Source organism: Henckelia pumila, chromosome 1 (assembly GCF_033568475.1).
Source record: "Henckelia pumila isolate YLH828 chromosome 1, ASM3356847v2, whole genome shotgun sequence".
In the NCBI taxonomy this organism is placed as follows: Eukaryota; Viridiplantae; Streptophyta; class Magnoliopsida; order Lamiales; family Gesneriaceae; genus Henckelia; species Henckelia pumila.
Window position 1 is genome coordinate 133155707 of NC_133120.1, and position 22764 is coordinate 133178470.

The 22764-nt window shown below is 36.8% G+C and overlaps 1 long non-coding RNA gene across 1 annotated transcript; it reads left to right on the top strand.

Annotated features, from left to right (window-relative positions):
• The first annotated feature begins 15733 nt into the window (after positions 1-15733).
• On the top strand, positions 15734-16503 carry LOC140874539 (uncharacterized). The gene is made up of 3 exons (XR_012148139.1): positions 15734-15989; positions 16077-16100; positions 16445-16503. It is a non-coding gene; the product is annotated as an uncharacterized lncRNA (long non-coding RNA).
• The last annotated feature ends 6261 nt before the right edge of the window (positions 16504-22764 follow it).

Below are 22764 nucleotides of genomic sequence, written 5' to 3' on the forward strand. Positions count from 1 at the left end.
GTTTGGATGATTAGAAGTATTAGAAAGTGTAAATATGAATTTTAGGAATTTTGTGGAATTTTTGAAAAATTCAGAATAGTATGAATTGGGTTTTCAAAAATTCTAAAGTTGTATAAATTGGTTATTCGATCATATTATGCCTAAGGATTGTCATATGTTAGCCTTGGAAATTATTTTAGAAGTTTAGGCTAAACTGTTGAATTGTTGGAATTTTATAAAAGTTAATTTCTGAAATAATATTTGCCACAGGTTCGGAGTCTTCAGAAAGTCCTTAAGAATTGTGGTAAATTTAAGTGTTCAGTGAGGTACGCTCAAAACGGTATCTTACGATGTTTATGAAGTCATGTAATTGTATTAAGTGTTGTTAATTGCTATTATGTGTCTTGGATGACTATATGTGCATTCATGCATAAATTGAGATTATGTGCTGAATTGAGTAATTATCCCTAGTTTTTATTTTCAAATAAATAATATATTTTATTTTTAAATAAATTAAAAAGGGATATTCGTCAACTAGTCACATTAATCGAATGGCATAGCATGTTGATTCTTGACTCATTTGACGTCTATTTTGTTGGACTCTTGAGATGTATGTTGAGTCATCAGAGGGACGAGTGGGATAGGATTAGTCACATTCCCAGATGACAGCTCGGGAAGAGCGGCCTTGCAAACCGCATTCCTAGAGCTACGTGCATGGACGAGCGGTGATTTGATGCTGCATTCCTGGCACGGGTGGCCACTGTTGTTGACATTATTTGTTGGTATTCCACTTGGTATCCGTTATTCCATTTGTTACCGTTCACGCATTGCATAGCATTTCATTTCATTTACTTGGTATTATTATATGTCATTTATTTACATCGCAATTTACTGGTTTGTCGTACTGGGGTCCGACCCCTGTTTTTCTTTTATGTCGTGGTTGTTTTTAATGCCATGACAACATTTCCAGGGACTTCTGACGCGTCTGTTGGAGCGTCAGGTAGCGGTGCCCAGTGACGGCTTGTAGTTGTTGTGTTCCCAGATATACTTATATGTATTGTGTTTGGTTTGGTATTCTGCCGGGGAGATGCCCCGAGTAGTTGTACTATATACTCTATTGTTGGTTTGATTTGATTGTGGCGTGATCGAGTCTTGCCGGCTCTGCTTGTGTTTAGTCCTGGCCAGTGCGGCTGTAGGAATTGTGCTTGTGGAATATGACTCTATTTTCGAGTATATAATGTTGTGTTGTTTTGTGTTGTGTTGTTTTGTTTGGATTTTTTGGGATGTCCTATTTACGGGGAGGTCATGCCGAAATCTCTGTTGGCCCAAAAAGGAAAATTTTTACTTGTTTTTGCAGTTTACAATAATTAATCCTGGTTGTTTGGTCATTAAACATTAATCAGGAGCACGGGCCCACACAGAAAGAGTCTTAGGAAACTTGGGGCTTAGACAAAGAAGGTACAATCTGATTTACAAGATATCCTGAAGGGAAATGGCGATCCCTATGGAATTAACTAGTAATCAGATTGAGATGCAATTAATTCCTTTTTAAGAAATAAGAGAAGTATTGCAAAAGCTGAAAAGTGAAGTAGCAAGAACGATGTCCTAAATTCATAATGGAGTAATCCAAATAATGATCAAAGCTACTTTCAAAGAATAAATAGATTCACCCATAGACATCGTACGTAGTATGCGATAAAAGAATGGAAAATAACAAGACGCTATTCTGGGAACTATCTCAGGAAATTTATGTGCAGGAAAAATTGTAGAAGTTATTTATCCAAGAATAGCCTACAATTTAGCTGACTGAGACTTTAGTCGTGCCTTGACGTTACATCACATTTCATATGCTCTTTCTAATATCCACCATTCAAAATTATTTATTAGAAATGAGTTTATTGAAATCCCAGAGATTTTCGAAAAGGTTGCTCAAGCAATCTACCCAGAAATAATCTATTTATAGGCGAAGTTCGGATGGTCCGATCTGGGATTTCGGACGGTCCGATCTAGCTACGTGTTTGGTCAGTCTTGACACCTCACACTTGCATGGCCTAATTGAGTTCGGACGGTCCGATCTTGGGTTCGGATGGTTTAGATCCCTCCGTAGCCTCTAATCCTTGGTTCAAGCCTCCAAAGTGGTTCGGATCCTCTGTTTCTGGTTTGGACGGTCCGAACCCACCTTGATTAAATTTTCATAAACTGTCCAATTAATTCCATATTAAGCCCCTAATCCATGTTTAACCATTTTTACTTAAATTAATCATGTAAAATAGAGTCGGGCTACTTCATTCTCACTCTACTTAAGATATTTCATCCTCGAATCAATCTTAAGTACTTAATGCAGTAAAATACTGAATAAACATATTTTATTCAAATTGGACAATTTGAAAAGTACATCTGAAATACAAATCTTCAAAACAGCTCTGCATAATCTGTATGCATACGACTCTCAAGTTCCCAAGTGGCTTCCTCAGTGCCTCGGCGCTGCCACTAAACTAGAACAAGAGGAATGGTCTTGCTGCATAATACCTTATCCTTATGAACTATAATGTGCAACGGTCTCTCCAGGTATGTCAAATCCGTATCCAACTGTAGCTCAGACGATTGTAAGATATGAGACTCATCTGCCATATACCATCGTAACAGTAAAACATGGAACACATCGTGGATACTGGAAAAATACGGCGATAAAGCCAACCTGTAAGCCAGATCTCCAACGCTTTCCAGTATTCAAATGGACCAATGAACCTAGGAGATAGCTTACCCTTGAGACCAAATCTCAAAATCCTGCGAAATGGTGAGACTTTCAGAAACACTTTCTCGCACACCTCAAACTGCAAAGGTCTACGCTTGACATTCGCATAGCTATCCCGTCGATCCTGTGCATTTTTAATTCGCTTCCTGATCTATCCAACAATATCAACAGCCTGCTGGACTAATTCTGGTCCTTCTACCTGTCGCACCCCCAATTCTTCCCAGAACAATGGAGTACGACATTTAGTCCGTACAACGCCTCAAATGGAGCCATATCAATACTGTTATGGTAACTGTCATTGTATGCGAACTCAATCAATGGCAACTGATCTTGCCAAGATAGACCAAAATCCAAAGAACATGCTCGCAACATGTCTTCAAGAGTACGAATCGTGCGCTCTGACTTCCCATCAGTCTATGGGTGATATGATGTACTCAAACTGAGAGTAGTACCCATAGCGCGCTGAAGACTCTCCCAGAACCTAGAAGTAAACCTGGGATCTCGATCGTTGGCTATGCTCACAGGAACTCCGTGAAATCGAACAATCTTCTGGATGTACAAACGTGTCATCCTATCAAAACTTAAGTCCCAGTTATAAGGAATGAAATGAGCAGACTTGGTAAGTCGGTCCACCACAACCCATATAGCATCACAATTCCTCGAGGACACGGGTAAATGGGTCACGAAGTCCATCGTGATCAACTCCCATTTTCACTCAGGAATGGATAAACTATGAAGCAACCCTCCAGGTCGTCGATGTTCTGTCTTGACCTGCTGACACACAAAACATCTATAAACATACTGATACACACTCCTCTTCATTCCCTTCCACCAGAATCTCGTACGCAAATCCTTGTACATCTTGTTAATTCCCGGATGAATACTCAACTTAGAACGATGAGCCTGTGATAAAATCTCCTCCCTCAGAGTATCATCATCTGGAACAACAATACGTCCAGATAAACAGAGAAAACAATCTGACTGATAGTGGAATCCAGACGTACTATCATCCCTGACTAAACTAGCCAAATGTTGGGTGTTCGAATCAGACATTTGAGCATCTCGAATCCGAGAATACAAAGCTGGCTCAGATAAGATCGCAAACATCTGGATACTCTTCATAATTTTCTTATGCTTGTAGGTATACCCTGAAGAACAAAAAAATTTAAAGTGCACTTGCCACAGAACAAGCCTGAAGTGCGGGCACTCGCACTTTGCGACTCAAGGAATCAGCATTGAGATTAGCAGCTCTTGGATGGTACTTAATTTCACAGTCATAATACTTAAACATACACAAATGATACCCAAATTACTAATACAATCACAGGAACTCATGTCATCACGGTCGCTAAAACAACATTTAACTTTCTATAAATTTGTTCTTACTCGAGGTCATATATCTTGTATATGGAATTGCTAGGTGAATAAACTGAATTTATACATTTATAAAAAAACAAACGATATCATTGCAGTATTTCAATATCAGATGCCGTGTATTAGTAATAACGCATTAGTACGAAGTATCCTGTAAGGTCAAATGCAGTGACAATTCAGGACTCTAAAGTGAATATCATAGGCTAAAGAGGTGGCTCCCACAAAAATTCGGTGTAGCACTATTTCCTAATTACTCAAGTAGTCCGTGCAATCGATCATTTATGAGCCAATGTGAACTCACATTTCAGATCGAAATCACGTTGTTCAATGGACTAGCAATCTGGTACATTGACTATTGTCCAAACTCAATACATTTACTCATTCAATCATTCATTTTGTCAGTAGTCAATAACCAATCGGTAATCAGTCAGAAACCAATAACAATCCAGAGATCAAATATGCAGGACAATATGATCAATGGAACGAGAAATTCCCGAGATGATACAATATATGAATAAATCATAGTTTACGAAATTTTATGATAAATTTCGAGCCATATGCCAAAGAATAATTTTGAAAAAATCGGTAGTGAATCTCACCTCAACAACTTAATATTCCGAACCAGTTGATGAGCCCAGGCCAATGTAAATTCTTATAAACATAATTTGAGTGGTTTTCCACTGGTTAGGATCGTTAGTGAATGCTGAAACGATTTAAAACTCATTTTTGGCCAAAACTTGTACCAAAAAGTTTGATTAAAAATTTCAAAATTCATAAAAATTAAAATACAATTCCAACGATCACCAAACTTTCCCGAAATGTCTAAAATAGTGCAGAAAAATTCGGCCACTGATAACTGCCGGAACGGGGAGGCGCGCGAGTGGTGGCGCGTGTAGTCATTAAAATTGCCACGCACGGCCGGGCTTTGGCAGGTGATGTAATTTTGAATGATCTAAAATTTTCATGTTGAACACTTTTTTTAAAAATTCTTGACCGATTTTTCCTAGATTTTGAAAACCGGAATGATGATCAAGCTAGTTTTGGTCGCCAAACAAAGTGCTTACGAAAATATTTTGGATGATCGGGTGACATATTTTAAAATTAGAAAATATTTTGAACAAATTTTGTGTTGAAAACGAAGTGAGATTCATTCAAGAAAAATAAGCAAGAACTAGCAACCTTGAAGATGATTTTCTGAAAATTTTCCAAAAATTATTTTCACGAATTTGAATTTTTTGGAATGATTTGGATGAAGATTTGATTACATCTCCAATATAACATTGTTTCTGGGTAGGAAAGGAGTATTCTGTAGAGGAAAATATGGATTTTCAATATTTCACGCTTCAAATGAGGAGTTTGATTCAAAAAGACTCTTAAAAAAAAAAAAAAAACAACGGTACTAACCCAAGAACACTATATTTTTAAATCATATACAATCACATACTGAAAAATTAATGAATGTTATTATGATTGCATCCATTTTTTCGATATTTTAGAATCGGACAAACGTTGCACAAATCTCTTTAAAAATATACTTGTATAATCATTTTTATGAACTAAATTTCCGAAAACACAATTTGAAAACATTTTTTTTACAAATCAATGTATATACCACCAAATGGTCACCAAAATCAACATATGTCAATTTATTAAACTATAAGAGTCATATTTTTATAAGAGAAAATTGAAGTTAAATCCCCAATAGTCAATACCCATCATAATATTCTAACTCCCCAACCAAAAGATTTTTTACAATAACTCCCTAGGACCACCAAACTTGAATATTATAATGTTTAATTCTTGTACTTTATTTTTGCTAATTTATGCTTGAAATCTAAAGGTTTTATGCTAGAATCTGGAGATTTTGTGTTCATTTATGGTACAAAAAATTATCCATAAAATGGTATCAGAGCTTAGGTTAATTATTCAGACATAATATTATTCTTTAAATCATGCTTTTCTTTGTTGAAGAAGAGATTTTAACAAAACCATGAATTCAAAAAAAAGTTTGAACCAGGTGAATTTCATCTATATGAAATTCTATGAAAAATTGAATTTAGTTAAAATAGATTCCCCACAAAACACAAGGCTCCGCGTTAGATCACACGGGAGAAGATCGGGTCTCTTTATAAGCTCTGGAGGGATTAATAAATATAATTTCTAACTCCCAATTTCTAAAGATTACACCATATTCTTCTAAGCCCTCAGGAGATCTTAGAGAAATCCAAAAGACGGTACAATATTACAACAATCACATGTATGAAATATCTCAACAAATTGAAGAAATCCTTAGAAAACAAGAAGAAATTCTTGTAACTCTAAGGGATCTTCAAATGAAAATCCAAAATCTAGAACAAACATCGAGTTCTAGGAAAGGAGAAAGGTTACCACTCTCGTTTGATACTGAACCTTTGTTACATCAGAAAGGTAAAACCAAAATGGTACAAAAACCTTTAACTGATGAAGAGATAATTATTAATCTTATAAAAGCATTATCAGAGAAATACTATTTCATGACTATTTTAGAAAGATTAAATCTCTAGGATCTATAAGATCTTGCAGATTCATTTGCAAATTTTAAGATTGTAGATCTAAAGATGAATTCTCCTGAAGGTGAACAACCTACTGGGAATCCTTCGAGATATGTGGTTAAAACAGAAGAACCATATAGTGAATTTCAGGCTGGAGAAAATTCACATCCAGTAGGAATAAGGACAAGAAGAAGTAAAATTCCACTCCATCAAACTCCTTACGGAAAAACTGTTTTAGATCATATACTCATTATGAGGTTATGTTAAACCTTGATGTTCTGGACAAAAACATAGAAGATCTCATAGATGATTGGACGTCAGTTATGAGAATTGCTGCAAGAAAATTAGATCTCAATAAAGAAGGATTCATTAAACTCCTAGAAATGAGTCTAATGGGATATGTTAAGATCACTTGGAAAATGACTATGTCAGAGACTAAAGAATTAGTCTTAGCAGGAGAATCACTCAGCGAGATTGGAGGAAGAATGACCACCCTATTTAAAGCACAATTTATAGGGGTGGACTATTTCAATAATCAAGATACAGAGAAGAAGAGAAGATATACTCAAGCTCTATATAGTCTTGAGTTGCATGATATCTGTTTAGTTGATGAATACATTATGTTATTCACTAAATACAGATGGAGTTCGGTAGTCTAGGAAAATGTAGCTATTCAGCTTTTTTTCACAAAAATTCTAAGTCCTTGGAGAAAAATGCTGATAAAAGAATACGTTCTAGGTAATCTAGATATATTGGCAAGACGCGCCTCTTTTTTGAAAGGAAAATTGGCAGAATGGTGTCACATGACAGCACTACAAAAAAACTACAAAAAGATAAGGGGTATAAATAAACGTACTTCTTTATGTTGTAGAGAAAATTATCTCCAAACCATCATTGAGAATAGATCACATGGATTTAAAAGGAAGAAATTCAGAAATAATCCCTATAATAAAAGAATGAGAGGTTCTTGAAAACCAAGAACAGTTTGGTCCAAACAAAAGGCCAGATCTTATAGATCAGGGAAAAGAAGTGGACCTAAAAGAACATCCCCAGCAACAAGCTCATCTCAAATCAGGGGAAGAATACCATCCAGAAGAACTTTCAGGAGAACTCATACGAGAGCAAGTGAAAGTTTTAAAGACTGTAACTGCTTGACATGCGGAACAAGGGGACATATTTCAACAAATTGTACAGAAAATGAGAAGGAGTCAAAATATTTGAAGCAACACCTGACATGGATGATGCGGTATTCTTTCATGATCTTGTCCAAGTATATCAGTTTGAGGATATACCCTCAGACAAAAGCATATACGAGTAAGAAATACTATGTAGTCAAAAAGAATCTGATGATGAATCAGAATCAGAATAAGAATCAGAATCAGAATCAGACTAAAGAAGAAGTATTTCGACATGAAACATGAAATTTTGGCTGGTTTTTTAGTCAAACTACTATATCTCATAATATGATCCAAAGAATTATGAGAAAAAATCCTACTCTACAGAAGTATCAAGGATTTTCGGCACGACAAGTGGAAAGTGTAAGGACCCAATGCTAATTACTCTGTTATTTGGCCAGATTTATTAATAATTATTTTAAAGTGCCAAATTAGAATAATTAGGACAAATAATAAATAATTGTGTGTTACAAATATGTATTAGTAAATATCGGAATATAGACGATATAAAAGTACATATTTAATTTTTATGGCACACAGGATTTGGAATAAAATTGACCGGGTCAAGTCTGGACTCAATTAAATAAATAGACACACACATATGCATACAAGATAATATATTTCCTTCCCTCTCTCCTCCTCCACCATTCACGCCCCGTTTCTGTTTCCTTTTTCCATTTCCATTTTCATTCCTTTGACCGGTGATATCTTCGCCGTCGGTTACCCGATTTCAAATCCAAAAATAGTTCCGGAATCCTCACGACGAGATCTTCGTTTTGGTACCGATTTCCCCAATTTTTGAGCTCGTTTTTCGGAACCCATTTCGGGCAGCTAGCGCCGTTCGCCGCCCCTATTGTCGTCGACCGCCGCCGGAGTCTAGAGGAGGGTTGTTTCGGGTGTTTGGACCTGTAGTTTGAAGCCTTGAGGTATAATTTTCGAACTAGGGTTTTAATTTGAGTATTTTGGTTCAATCGAGTTCCTATAATTGATATAAGTTTAATTCTTGGTTGTAGGTGCTATATTTGAGCCGAATTGAGGTATTGGTTATTTTTCGGAATTTATGTAAGCATTAATTCGAAAATTTCAGATTTATTAATTGGGAATTGTCAAGTTTTAGTGCTTAATAAATTATGTTTGGACGATTAGAAGTATTAGAAAGTGTAAATATGAATTTTAGGAATTTTGTGGAATTTTTGAAAAAATTCAGAATAGTATGAATTGGGTTTTCGAAAATTCTAAGGTTGTAAAAATTGGTTATTCGATCATATTATGCCTTTGGATTGTCATATGTTTTGCTTGGAAATTATTTTGGAATTTTAGGCTAAACTGTTGAATTGTTGAAATTTTATAAAAGTTAATTTCTGAAATAATATTTGCCACAGGTTCGGAGTCTTCAGAAAGTCCTTAAGAATTGTGGTAAATTTAAGTGTTCAGTGAGGTATGCTCAAAACGGTATCTTACGATGTTTATGAAGTCATGTAATTGTATTAAGTGTTGTTAATTGCTATTATGTGCCTTGGATGACTATATGTGCATTCATGCATAAATTTAGATTATGTGCTGAGTTGAGTAATTATCCCTAGATTTTATTTTTAAATAAATAATATATTTTATTTTTAAATAAATTAAAAAGGGATATTCGTCAACTAGTCACATTAATCGAATGACATAGCATATTGAGCCTTGACTCCTTTGACGGCTATTTTGTTGGACTCTTGAGATGTATGTTGAGTCATCAGAGGGACAAGTGGGATAGGTTTAGCCACATTCCCAGATGACATCTCGGGACGAGCGGCCTTGCAAACCGCATTTCTAGAGCTACGTGCATGTACGAGCGGCGATTTGATGCTGCATTCTTGGCACGGATGGCCACTGTTGTTGACGTTATTAGTTGGTATTCCACATGGTATCCGTTATTCCATTTGTTACCGTTCACGCATTGCATAGCATTGCATTTCATTTACTTGGTATTATTACATGTCATTTATTTACATCGCAATTTACTAGTTTGTCATACTGGGGTACGACCCCTATTTTTCTTTTATGTCGTGGTTTTTTTTGATGCCAAGACAGGATTTCCAGGGACTTCTGACGCGTCTGTTGGAGCATCAGGTAGCGGTGCCCAGTGATGGCTTGTAGTTGTCGTGTTCCCAGATATACTTATATGTATTGTGTCTGGTTTGGTATTCTGCCAGGGAGATGCCCCGAGTAGTTGTATTATATACTCTATTGTTGGTTTGATTTGATTGTGGAGTGATCGAGCCTTGCCGGCTCTGCTTGTGTTTAGTCCTGGCCAGTGCGGCTGTAGGAATTGTGCTTGTGGAATATGACTCTATTTTCGAGTATATAAAGTTGTGTTGTGTTGTTTAGATTTTTTGGGATGTCCTATTTACGGGGAGGTCATGCCGAAATTTCTGTAGGCCCAAAAAGGAAAATTTTTACTCGTTTTCGCTGTTTACACTAATTAATCCTGGTTGTTTGGTCATTAAACATTAATCAGGAGCACGGGCCCTCACATTTGGTATCAGAGCGTAACTGGGATATGCTCGAATTAGAGTCTAAGACACTCGAGTCTAGAACGTATAAATGATTGCGCATGTGACTGATTACTTGCTCTTGACTGCTTATTTTTTATATAGTAATTGACCCAGCATAGTCAGAGCTAGTATTTGACTTAAGTTTTAATTCTTAGTTTAGTATTTTTCCTTATTAGACTAAGATCTGCTTTTAGTCATTTTTGTTTTAGGATTAACCATTGTATTCTTTTAGATGGCGCCTAGAATGAGAGGTGGTAAAGGCAAGAAAGTGGTGCAAGAATCTGGAGCTCATAACTTCAGGGCACTGGATGATATCGTCAAGGGAAAGCGTGGTCGCCCAGCTGGTGGGGCAGCTCATATTGTGATTGAAGAGGCTGAAGTTGAGCAAGTACCACATATCCCTAGAGCAAGACAAGAAGTCAAAAATGTTGAACTTGATCACAATGTGGAGCTTTTGACTAGAAGAATTGGGGGAATGGAGTTGATGATGGCACGATTTCAGAGTATGCGTCCAGCTCGATTTTTTGGTACTGAAGATGGTGAGAAAGCTGCTGGTTGGCTGAAAGGCATGAAAAATCTGTTTAGAGTGATGGGATATACCTCTGAGGAGAAGCTGAATTTGGCTATTTGTCAGCTCAAGGACAGAGCCCAACTATGGTGGGAAGCTACAGAAGCTGCCTTGATTGGTGCAGGTCAGGAAATAAATTGGGAATCATTTTGTGCTCAGTTCCTTCAAGAATTTGCACCACCGTCTTACTTCTCTTCCAAAGAAACTGAGTTTAACAGGATAGTTCAGGGGAACTCCACGGTGGGGGAGTATCACTCGAATTTCTCATATCTTCTTACTTATGTACCACATGTTGCATCAAATGACAAGAACAAGTTGTCACGATTTATGCAAGGGCTCAACCGAACCATTTACACCTTGGTGAAGACTAGTAAGCCTACTAATTATGCTGCTGCTGTTGAGAGTGCAAAGGAAATAGAGGAAGGTTTACTATTGGAAGAACCCCAGCATAATCCTATGTATCTTCAAAACTTTGGGGGCAATGCTTCAGTGTCGTCAGGTGCGCCTCTATACCGACATTTATTGGCATATTCACCTTCACAACCATCTCAGATGCTGAGGCAGCAGAAATTCAAAGCCACGGGAAAACACTTTAAAAAGAAATCTCAAAGCAGTTCCTCAAGCTCTAGTGGTCGTGGAGGAGGTTCATTTGGAGGATCAGTTGGAAGAACTAATGATGTGTTTTGTGACCGTTGTGGTGGTAAGCACTTCACTGCTCAGTGTGTTGGAGTCCAGGGGACTTGTCATGTTTGTGGTCAGACAGGGCACTATGCTAGGGTCTGTCCTAATGGTGGGAAACAACAATTCCCGAATCCATAGTATAGTCAGGGTCCTAGAGGACCAGCAGTCAGACCATATGCTCCTGCTCAGTCATCACATCAGTCCAGCCATCCACCACCTAGAGGTCCCTATCAGCAGCAATTTCCAGGGCCACAGCAGGCTCAAGTGCATGCACTGACGCAAGACCAAGCTAGAGATGCTGCAGGAGGTGTTATTGCAGGTATTTGTTATATCTTTGATCACCCTGCACGTATTTTAGTAGACACTGGGGCATCTCATTCTTTTTTATCTGATAATTTCATCGATGAGTATGAGATTGCTACTATGTCTTTGATGGATACCTTGTCTATTTCTACTCTTGTTGGCGTCTATTTGAGGTCTCATGAGATAGCCTTGAACTGCATGATTAGATTCGATGAAAATATTATGATAACTAATCTAATCAAATTATCTGTGTCCGATTTTGATTGTATTCTGGGTATGGATACATTGACTAATTATCGAGCTACCGTTGATTGTTTTCACGGAGTTGTGAGATTCAGGTCGTTCTATGGTAGTAAATAGAATTTTTATGGTAGTGATTTGCAGTCTCGTATACCATTTGTATCGGAAATGGAAATGTTCCGATTGTTATCAGCTGAGAATGAAGGGTTCATGATTTATGCTCTTGACACAACCCAGGAAATAGGATTGACAGTGTCAGACATTCCCGTTGTTAGATATTTTCCTGATGTATTTCCAGATGATATTCCAGGCTTTTCGCCTCAAAGAGAAATAGATTTCAGCATTGATTTAATGCCAGGAACGAATCCTCTTTCTATAGCACCACACCGTTTAGCCCCAGCTGAGTTGAAAGAACTTAAGAAGCAATTGCAGGATCTTATGGAGAAGGGCTATCAGACCCAGTATGTCGCCTTGGGGAGCTCCAATCTTATTTGTAAAGAAAAAAGATGGAACAATGCGAATGTGTATCGATTACAAGAAGTTGAACCGTGCTACAGTGAAAAATAAATATCCTCTACCACGTATTGATGATCCGTTCGATCAGTTACAGGGTACATCGGTGTATTCAAAAATTGATCTTTGTTTTGGTTATCATCAGCTCAGAGTTAGAGAAGAAGATGTTCCTAAGATAGCTTTTAGGACCCGTTATGGACATTTTGAGTTTTTAGTCATGCCTTTTGGTTTGACTAATGCGCCGGATGTTTTTACGGACTTAATGAGCCGTGTGTTCCGAGAATTCATCGACAAATTTGTTATCATCTTTATTGATGACATTCTGATTTATTCAAAGTCGAAAAAGGAACACAAAGAGCACTTAAAACTTGTCCTGCAAACACTTAGGGCAGCTGAGTTGTATGCAAAGTTTTCAAAGTGTGAATTTTGGTTGGAAATAGTGGTGTTCTTAGGTCATGTTATATCAGCTCAAGGAGTCTCCGTTGATCCTAGTAAAGTTGAGGCTGTCATCAGTTGGCCAATACCGAGCAATGTTTCTGAAATTCGTAGTTTCTTGGGTTTGGCTGGTTATTATAGACGTTTTATTGAAGGATTCTCTAGTATAGCCAAGCCTATGACCCAACTGACACAAAAGGATCATCGTTTTGTGTGGACTAAGGAGTGTGAGTCTTGTTTCCAGACTCTGAAATAAAAATTGACCACCGCTCCAGTGTTAGCTTTACCTTCAGGCTCAGGTGGATTTGTTGTGTGTACAGATGCTTCTCTTAATGGACTGGGTTGTGTATTGATGCAAAACGGACGAGTGATTGCATATGCATCCCGTCAATTAAAGTCACATGAAACCAGATATCTAGTTCATGATTTAGAGTTGGCAGCCATTGTGTTTGCACTGAAAATATGGCGTCATTATCTGTACGGTGAACAGTTTGTGATTTATTCTGATCACAAAAGTTTGAAATAACTTTTCACACAGTCTGATTTGAATATGAGACAGCGTAGATAGATGGAATTACTTAAGGATTTTGATTGTGAGATCAAATATCAGCCAGGGCGAATGAATCAAGTTGCAGATGCTCCAGCAGAAAATTTCAGAATGTTATGTTGGCATCTCTTACCATCTACATGGTTCACGAACATTTGGGTACTTCGGGATGGACGTATCAACCGAGTGGTGACTACTTTATAGTTTCATCTATCCAAGTCGAATCACAGTTAATTTCTAACATCAAAGAAGCTCAGAGGACTGATCCTTACATCCACATATTGAAAGAAATAGATCAAACAGGAAAGTCAGACAAGTTCAATGTTTCTTCAGATGGATGTTTGCGCTATAATGGAAGACTTATGGTTCCAAATTTGATAGATTTGAAAGAAGCTTTACTGCAAGAATCACATTGTAGTCGTCATAGCGTGCACCCAGGAATCAGAAAAAATGTATCATATCCTGAGATCTCACTATTGGTGGGAAGGTATGAGAAAAGAGATATCCGATTTTGTGGCTAAGTGTTTGACGTGCCAACAAGTTAAGGCTGAAAGAATGAGACCTGGTGGTATGTTACATAGTTTGGAAGTTCCACAATGGAATTGGGAACACATTGCTATGGATTTCATGACTCACCTGCCTCGTTCCAGTCGTGGTTGTGATGCAATTTGGGTGATTGTTGATAGATTGTCGAAATCAGTCCATTTCATTCCTTATGATGGTACTAGTACCTATAAGAAAATGGAAAGGTTGTACATTGATCATACAGTGAGATTGCATGGTGTTCTAGTGACTATAGTATCAGATCGTGATCCTCGGTTTACTTCAAAGTTTTGGGGTAGTCTGCAATCAGCTTTGGGTTCAAAGTTGGCAATGAGTACTGCTTATCACCCACAAACAGATGGTCAGTCTGAGAGAACCGTTCAAACACTCAAAGATTTTTTGCGAGCTGTTGTAATGGATTTCAGTGGTAGTTGGCAAGAATCCTTATCTCTGGTAGAATTCTCTTATAATAATAGTTACCAAGTATCAATTGGAATGACACCATTTGAAGCTTTGTATGGTAGAAAGTGTAGGTCTCCGATATGTTGGGAAGAGATAGGAGAACGACTGATGTCGGGACCAGAATTTCTTCAAGAGATGAAAGACAAAGTTGAGTTAATCAGAAAAAGGATGAAAGCAGCTCAAGATCGTCAAGCCAGCTAAGCTAATAAAAGGCGCAGACCTTTAGAATTTCAAGTTGGCGATTTTGTTTTCTTGAAAGTATCACCATTTCGTGGTACCATGAGATTTGGGCGTAAAGGAAAGTTAGCTCCTCGTTATATCGGCCCTTATGCGATTGTTGAGAAGATTGGTATTTTGGCTTATCGTTTGGACTTGCCGCAGAGTTTGTCCTTGATAAATGATGTATTTCACGTGTCTATGTTGCGAAAGTACGAGCCAGATCCATCTAATGTTTTGAGGACCAAAGATGTGGATTTGGACAATTCTCTTAGCTATGTTGAGCAGCCAATGCAGATTTTAGATCGCAAGGAGAAATAACTCAGGAACAAGATGATTCCTTTAGTTTTGGTTCAGTGGAGTAGACATGGGAAAGAAGAGGCTACTTGGGAGTTAGAGGCTAGAATGCGTCAGGAATGACCTCATTTATTTGAGAGTGTGATGAATTACTCCTTGTACTCTGAATTTCCTGTGTATTATCAGTGGTAGATGCTTAAACCACTTTGTATGTTGCCTTGTGTGTGTTTAATTTCGAGGACGAAATCCTCTTTTTAGTGGGGTAGAATTGTAAGGACCCGATGCTAATTACTCTGTTATTTGGCCAGATTTATTAATAATTATTTTAAAGTGCTAAATTAGAATAATTAGGCCAAATAATAAATAATTGTGTGTTAAAAATATGTATTAGTAAATATCAAAATATAGACGATATAAAAGTACATATTTAATTTTTATGGCACACAGGAGTTGGAATAAAATTGACTGGGTCAAGTCTGGACTCAATTAAATAAATAGACACACACATATGCATACAAGATAATATTATTCCTTCCCTCTCTCCTCCTCCACCATTCAAGCCCCGTTTATGTTTCCTTTTCCCATTTCCATTTTCGTTCCTTTGACCGGCGATATCTTCGTCGTCAGTCGCCCGATTTCAAATCCAAAAATAGTTCCGGAATCCTCGCGACGAGATCTTCGTTTTGGTACCAATTTCCCCAATTTTTGAGCTCGTTTTTCGGAACCCATTTCGGGCAGCTAGCGCCGTTCGCCGCCCCTATTGCCGTCGACCGCCGCCGGAGTCTAGAGGAGGGTTGTTTCGGGTGTTTGGACCTGTAGTTTGAAGCCTTGAGGTATAATTTTCGAACTAGGGTTTTAATTTGAGTATTTTGGTTCAATCGAGTTCCTATAATTGATATAAGTTTAATTCTTGGTTGTAGGTGCTATATTTGAGCCGAATTGAGGTATTGGTTATTTTTTGGAATTTATGTAAGAATTAATTCAAAATTTTCAGATTTATTAATTGGGAATTGTCGAGTTTTAGTGCTTAATAAATTATGTTTGGATGATTAGAAGTATTAGAAAGTGTAAATATGAATTTTATGAATTTTGTGGAATTTTTGAAAAATTCAGAATAGTATGAATTGGGTTTTCAAAAATTCTAAGGTTGTATAAATTGGTTATTCGATCATATTATGCCTTAGGATTGTCATATGTTAGCCTTGGAAATTATTTTGGAAGTTTAGGCTAAAATGTTGAATTGTTGGAATTTTATAAAAGTTAATTTCGGAAATAATATTTGCCACAGGTTCGGAGTCTTCAGAAAGTCCTTAAGAATTGTGGTAAATTTAAGTGTTCAGTGAGGTACGCTCAAAACGGTATCTTACGATGTTTATGAAGTCATGTAATTGTATTAAGTGTTGTTAATTGCTATTATGTGTCTTGGATGACTATATGTGCATTCATGCATAAATTGAGATTATGTGCTGAGTTGAGTAATTATCCTAGTTTTTATTTTTAAATAAATAATATCTTTTCTTTTTAAATAAATAAAAAGGGATATTCGTCAACTAGTCACATTAATCGAATGGCATAGCATGTTGAGTCTTGACTCATTTGACGTCTATTTTGTTGGACTCTTGAGATGTATGTTGAGTCATCAGAGGGACGAGTGGGATAGGATTAGTCACATTCCCAGATGACAGCTCGGGAAGAGCGGCCTTGCAAACCGCATTCCTAGAGCTACGTGCATGGACGAGCGATGATTTGATGCTATATTCCTGGCACGGGTGGCCACTATTGCTGACCTTATTTGTTGGTATTCCACTTGGTATCCGTTATTCCATTTGTTACCGTTCACGCATTGCATAGCATTTCATTTCATTTACTTGGTATTATTATATGTCATTTATTTACATCGCAATTTATTGGTTTGTCGTACTGGGGTCCGACCCCTGTTTTTCTTTTATGTCGTGGTTGTTTTTAATGCCATGACAGGATTTCCATGGACTTCTGACGCGTCTGTTGGAGCATCAGGTAGCGGTGCCCAGTGACGGCTTGTAGTTGTCATGTTCCCAGATATACTTATATGTATTGTGTTTGGTTTGGTATTCTGCCGGGGAGATGCCCCGAGTAGTTGTACTATATACTCTATTGTTGGTTTGATTTGATTGTGGAGTGATCGAGTCTTGCCGGCTCTGCTTGTGTTTAGTCCTGGCCAGTGCGGCTGTAGGAATTGTGCTTGTGGAATATGACTCTATTTTCGAGTATATAATGTTGTGTTGTGTTGTGTTGTGTTGTTTGGATTTTTCGGGATGTCCTATTTACGGGAAGGTCATGCCGAAATTTCTGTAGGCCCAAAAAGGAAAATTTTTACTTGTTTTTGCAGTTTACAATAATTAATCCTGGTTGTTTGGTCATTAAACATTAATCAGGAGCACGGGCCCACACAGAAAGAGTCTTAGGAAACTTGGGGCTTAGACAAAGAAGGTACAATCTGATTTACAAGATATCCTGAAGGGAAATGGCGATCCCTATGAAATTAACTAGTAATCAGATTGAGATGCAATTAATTCCTTTTGAAGAAATAAGAAAAGTATTGCAAAAGCTGAAAAGTGAAGTAGCAAGAACGATGTCCTAAATTCATAATGGAGTAATCCAAATAATGATCAAAGCTACTTTCAAAGAATAAATAGATTCACCCATAGACATCGTACGTAGTATGCGATAAAAGAATGGGAAATAACAAGACGCTATTCTGGGAACTATATCAGGAAATTTATGTGCAGGAAAAATTGTAGAAGTTATTTATCCAAGAGTAGCCTACAATTTATCCAAGACGCTATTAGAAATGAGTTTATTGAAATCCCAGAGATTTTCGAAAAGGTTGCTCAAGCAATCTACCCAGAAAGAATATATTTTCCCTTAATTCAGGAAACAGGCATCCAGATTCAAGACAAAGCAGTTCTATACAAAGATCTTAAAATATAACCCCGAAGGTTATCCTTCCAGGAAGACCGAATGACGAGTCGAAGATGGGAAAAGTATCCTATACAAGAAATTCTACCAGAAGAAAAGGAGTTTTCTATAATGAGAAAACTTAGATCTCAAGGAGTTTTCCATGATACCGGAGCTGATATCCTGTTAGGAAATACCTTTTTATAAATGTTTAAGAAGTAAACACAATACAATGAGTCAAGACGGCTTATGTTCACTACGATTTGTTATCATAAAATTGTCGTTCAAAGACTCAAGGTTGCCTTTTAACGACAGATGCCGATAATTTTCCGCAGCCAGCATGGTGATAAAGGACAACTTTTACACCCAAAGACGAAAGATTCTAGGAGGTTTGGAGAAACCATGTTAAAAATAACAACAGAACAAGAACTCCAAACATAGGATATGGATCTTCTCAAGGTAACTCTATTCCATAGAGATATAGAAATAGAAAACAAGGTATCCCTTGAATATGTCAAAAAGAAGCTCAAAGAAAGTTATAATGAGCATACTTTGGCATGGTGGGATAGAAATTAACTCAAAGTCAGCTTTACTTTAAAAAAAGGCAAAAAGTATGAATTCGGTAGATATAAGTCTATCCCAATGAACATAACAGATCAAAGGGATGTGAGGATAATTATCAAGGAACATTTGGAACTTAGTCTAATAAAATAAGGAGTTTCACCATACAACATCCCAGGTTTCCTTGTCAGAAATCATGGGGAAATAAAGAGAGGTAAACTCAGTCTAGTTATTAACTACCAAGGTATTAATAAAATTCTGGAGATCGATGGGTATTTCATACCCGGTAGAGAACACTTAATCGGTTGTGTCAGAAATGCAAGAGTGTTCTCAAAATTTTATTGCAAATCTGGGTTTATCAGATTCGGATGGAAGAAGGTAGTAAGAAATTCACTACCTTCTCTACACCACAAGGACATTATATTTGAGAAATTATGCATATGGGATTGGCTAATGCACTTCAAATATTTCAAAGAAAGATGGATAATCTTTTTAAAGATTATTTTAACTTCATGTTTGTTTATATTGACGATATTTTTATAGCATCCAAAATATAGACGAACATGTTAAACATTAAGATATTTTCTCTAAAATATGTAAACAAGAAGGACTGGTTTTATTTGAAAAGAAAGCAGTCATAGCAACAAGGAAAATCAAATTCCTTGACATTGAGATTGATGAATCTGTAATAATTCTACAGCCCCATATTGTGGAAAAGGTACAGAATTTTTCAGATAAACTCAAAGATGTAAAACAACTCCAAAGTTTTCTCGGAGTGGTTAATTTTATAGGGATGTTCATAAACAACCTAGAAATTTATAGGAAGGTGTTCAGTTCTTTGTTAAAAAAAGATGCAAGGTTTATATGGACGGATGAGCATACTAAAAGGGTAAATCAACTGAAGGAGATATGTAAAAAAAATCCCAAAAATGGTTATACCCGTAAATGAGGATGATTTGGTGTTATTTACAGATGTCAGCGATGATTGGTGGGCAGCAGTCCTTACTAAGCTCAGTCCAGATGGGGAAGTACCATGCAGATACTGCAGCGGTCTTTTTACAGAATCTGAGGGTATCAGATGGCATATCAACGAAAAGAAATTTTACGCATTTAAAAATGCTTTTGAAAAATGGCCTTTATTTTTACTTGCTAAAAAATTTACCTTAAAAGTTGATAATACTCAGGTAAAATATTTCTTAAGAAATAAGATTGAATCTAAACCAGAGAAAGCTAGATTATTAAGATGGCAAGCTTTATGTCAAAATTATATTTTTGATATTGTTATTATTAAATCTCATGAAAATATTCTTGCAGATGTTTTAACAAGAGATGGAAGGCAGTGACATGGATTTCATCATGAAAATGCAGAGGCATCTCAGGGAACACCTTGGGTTGCTTCAAACCGAGTTCAACCAGTTAGTCATTAATGCTGAAATGGCTGGTAGGTTACAGCAAGTTGATCGGATAAAAGTATCCAATCGAATTACAGGATGTTTGCAAGCTCAAACTCAACTATGGGTTGCTATTCAAGGGCCAATTGTGAAGGCTATAGAAAAACTATTGGTTTCTCATAAACAAAAAATGATAAAACCATTGGTTTTACAAGAAGAAAAAATACAGCCACTGGTTGTAGAACAAAATGTTGGGGATTCTAAAACCCAAGAAACAAGTGCTAATCTTGTCGTGAAAATTTACTCGCAAGCGTACGAGTGTCAAGTTTTAGTATAGTGAAAGAGAGAGTGTCGATCCCACAGGGAGTAAAATGAAAATATTCAATACTTGTAATTAAAATAGTCTTAATTTTATCTAGAAAATCAAACTTCGAGAATTTTGCAGAAAAAATAAAATAAATAATGAGGAATTATCAAGCTCACACACACACAAATTTCGAGGAATTATCAATCAGATAAAAATAGTCCAGAGGTTTTGATTTCACTTGGTCTCGACAATATTCAATCCTAACTAATCTATTTTATGAATTTCCTTCGATTAATAACCAAGAACACTTAGATTATTCTATTCCCCTCTCCCGAGCAACAAATAGAGTGTATCAACTACAGTTCGATTTCAATATCTCTATTAAAAATCTAGATGTAGTGATATGTGTAAAATGATGTTCCTTAAAGGTTCTATTAAAGCTATATACTCTCCCGAGCTATATAAACAATTAACAGTGTAGTTCCTATTGATCCTACTCAAAATCCCCTCTCCCGAGCAATGATTCTAAGTAAATATAACAACTCAATTTATGGCCAGTAAATTAAGAAGACATTCAATTCTAGAAGCACAATTAATCTATAAAAATTCAATTTATTAAAATCAAAGATTCATGAATATGTCTCAACCAAGCTACGTCAACCTCTAGACTAGAAAAGTTTAGTTCATGCTCAAATTCAATAAAAACCAAATCATGTTTAATATATCAAACATAATTCAACAATCAAAATAAAATAAAAAGAAGAAACAAAGCGGTAGTCTTTCTTCCGTGTCCGGTCGAAAATTTTTCGTCTTCGTTCCCAGCAATCTTCAATTCTTCAACTCAAAAACTCACAAAAGTGCTCTCCAGAATATTGTGTGTATTGGCGGCTGATAGATCATTTAATGACTCAGAAAAACCCCTTTTTATATGACCTAACAATCGTCCAAAATAAACCCAATAAAACCCCAAAGTTTCCATAAACAATCGGACTCTAATTTTCCATATAAACGACGGCGCGGGCGCGCCTCCAATTCGCAAAACAAACTTCAGAATTTCTTCATCGGCGCGGGCGCGCCTTAAGCTCGAGATTTCTTCCCAATTTCTTTAATAACAGCGCGGGCGCGCCTATGAATAGGGCGGACGCCCCTTAACTTCGAACTCAGTATTTTTCTTCTCTTTTCCAACTCTTGAATTTCCCTGTAAACTTCCATCTTTTAAGTTTATTTCCACTTGAACACATCGAAGTCCATAACTTCCTACAAACACAAAAACAGCAACAATTTCACGCAATATCTACCAATAAATTCCAAAAGTCAAGTAAAACCATATACAAATTAAGTGCACAAAATGCACTTATCAAATCTATCATCAGCTTTTGATGAATTGGATGAAGCAACAATTGATGAGCAAAACTCATCAAGTCAACCCTCCGCTTCTAGGATAAAAAAAAATAAGAGATCAATCTTAAGCCCAACACAGGCAAGGGAAAATCTAAGATTGTACTAATCCAGTTATTATTTATTCATTCCAGGTTTATCAACAAAAGCGGGATAAATTTACGAGTAAAATCAACCCGAACACTTGTAGGGTTGATATTGTAGGAATATATCCAAGGGTTTGGCTAAAAAATAATGTCAATCCTAAAGATGTAAAGCTTTGGTATAAATTTGGGGCTTTGGCCTCGGTTTATACAATGCCACTAGGTTTTCCGGAGATATCACTGTTATCAAAATGGATCTAGGAAGCAGTTCAAGAAACATGGGAAAATAATGATCATTTGTCTAGAGAAGATGTGCTAGAGTTATATTTTTAAGTGCAGCTCCAGAACCAACAGGGAAAGGATCACACGAACCCTTTCATTTCATCAATCTGAGGAGACCTGATATAAATAGTCAAAAAATTATCAAGGATCCTAAATATGAAGAAATACCCTTGGTGTCCACTTTCGGAGAAAATAAAATCTCAACTAGAAGGGCATGGGGTATTTGGGTCTATCTTACCGAGATGGACAAAGTCAAGTTTCCGTTCAAATTTTATCTGAATTCTATGAATGGATCGTTCTTGTTAAACACAATGACAGGGAAAACTACGACTTTCGCGGACGAACTCTTCGAAAAGAAGAGGAACCTTTTGTGAAACAACAAGCTGCCGGGAAATAAAGAAACTCGCCATAAATTTGGTAACATGGATCATATCGGACGATGGTCAGAAAATATCTGCCCAGAATTTCCAAATCATAATGAGCCAGAATTTGGAAAAATCTTTAGATCCCGAACGGATCGGAAGGATTTTTTCGAGACAAGCAAAGGTGGACAGGGACCACTAGAGACGCATTTTCACAAGGGCCTACTTCAAAAGCAAAAGATGTCCCGACAACAATAAAGAAGACATGTAAGGATAATAAAGCCAAA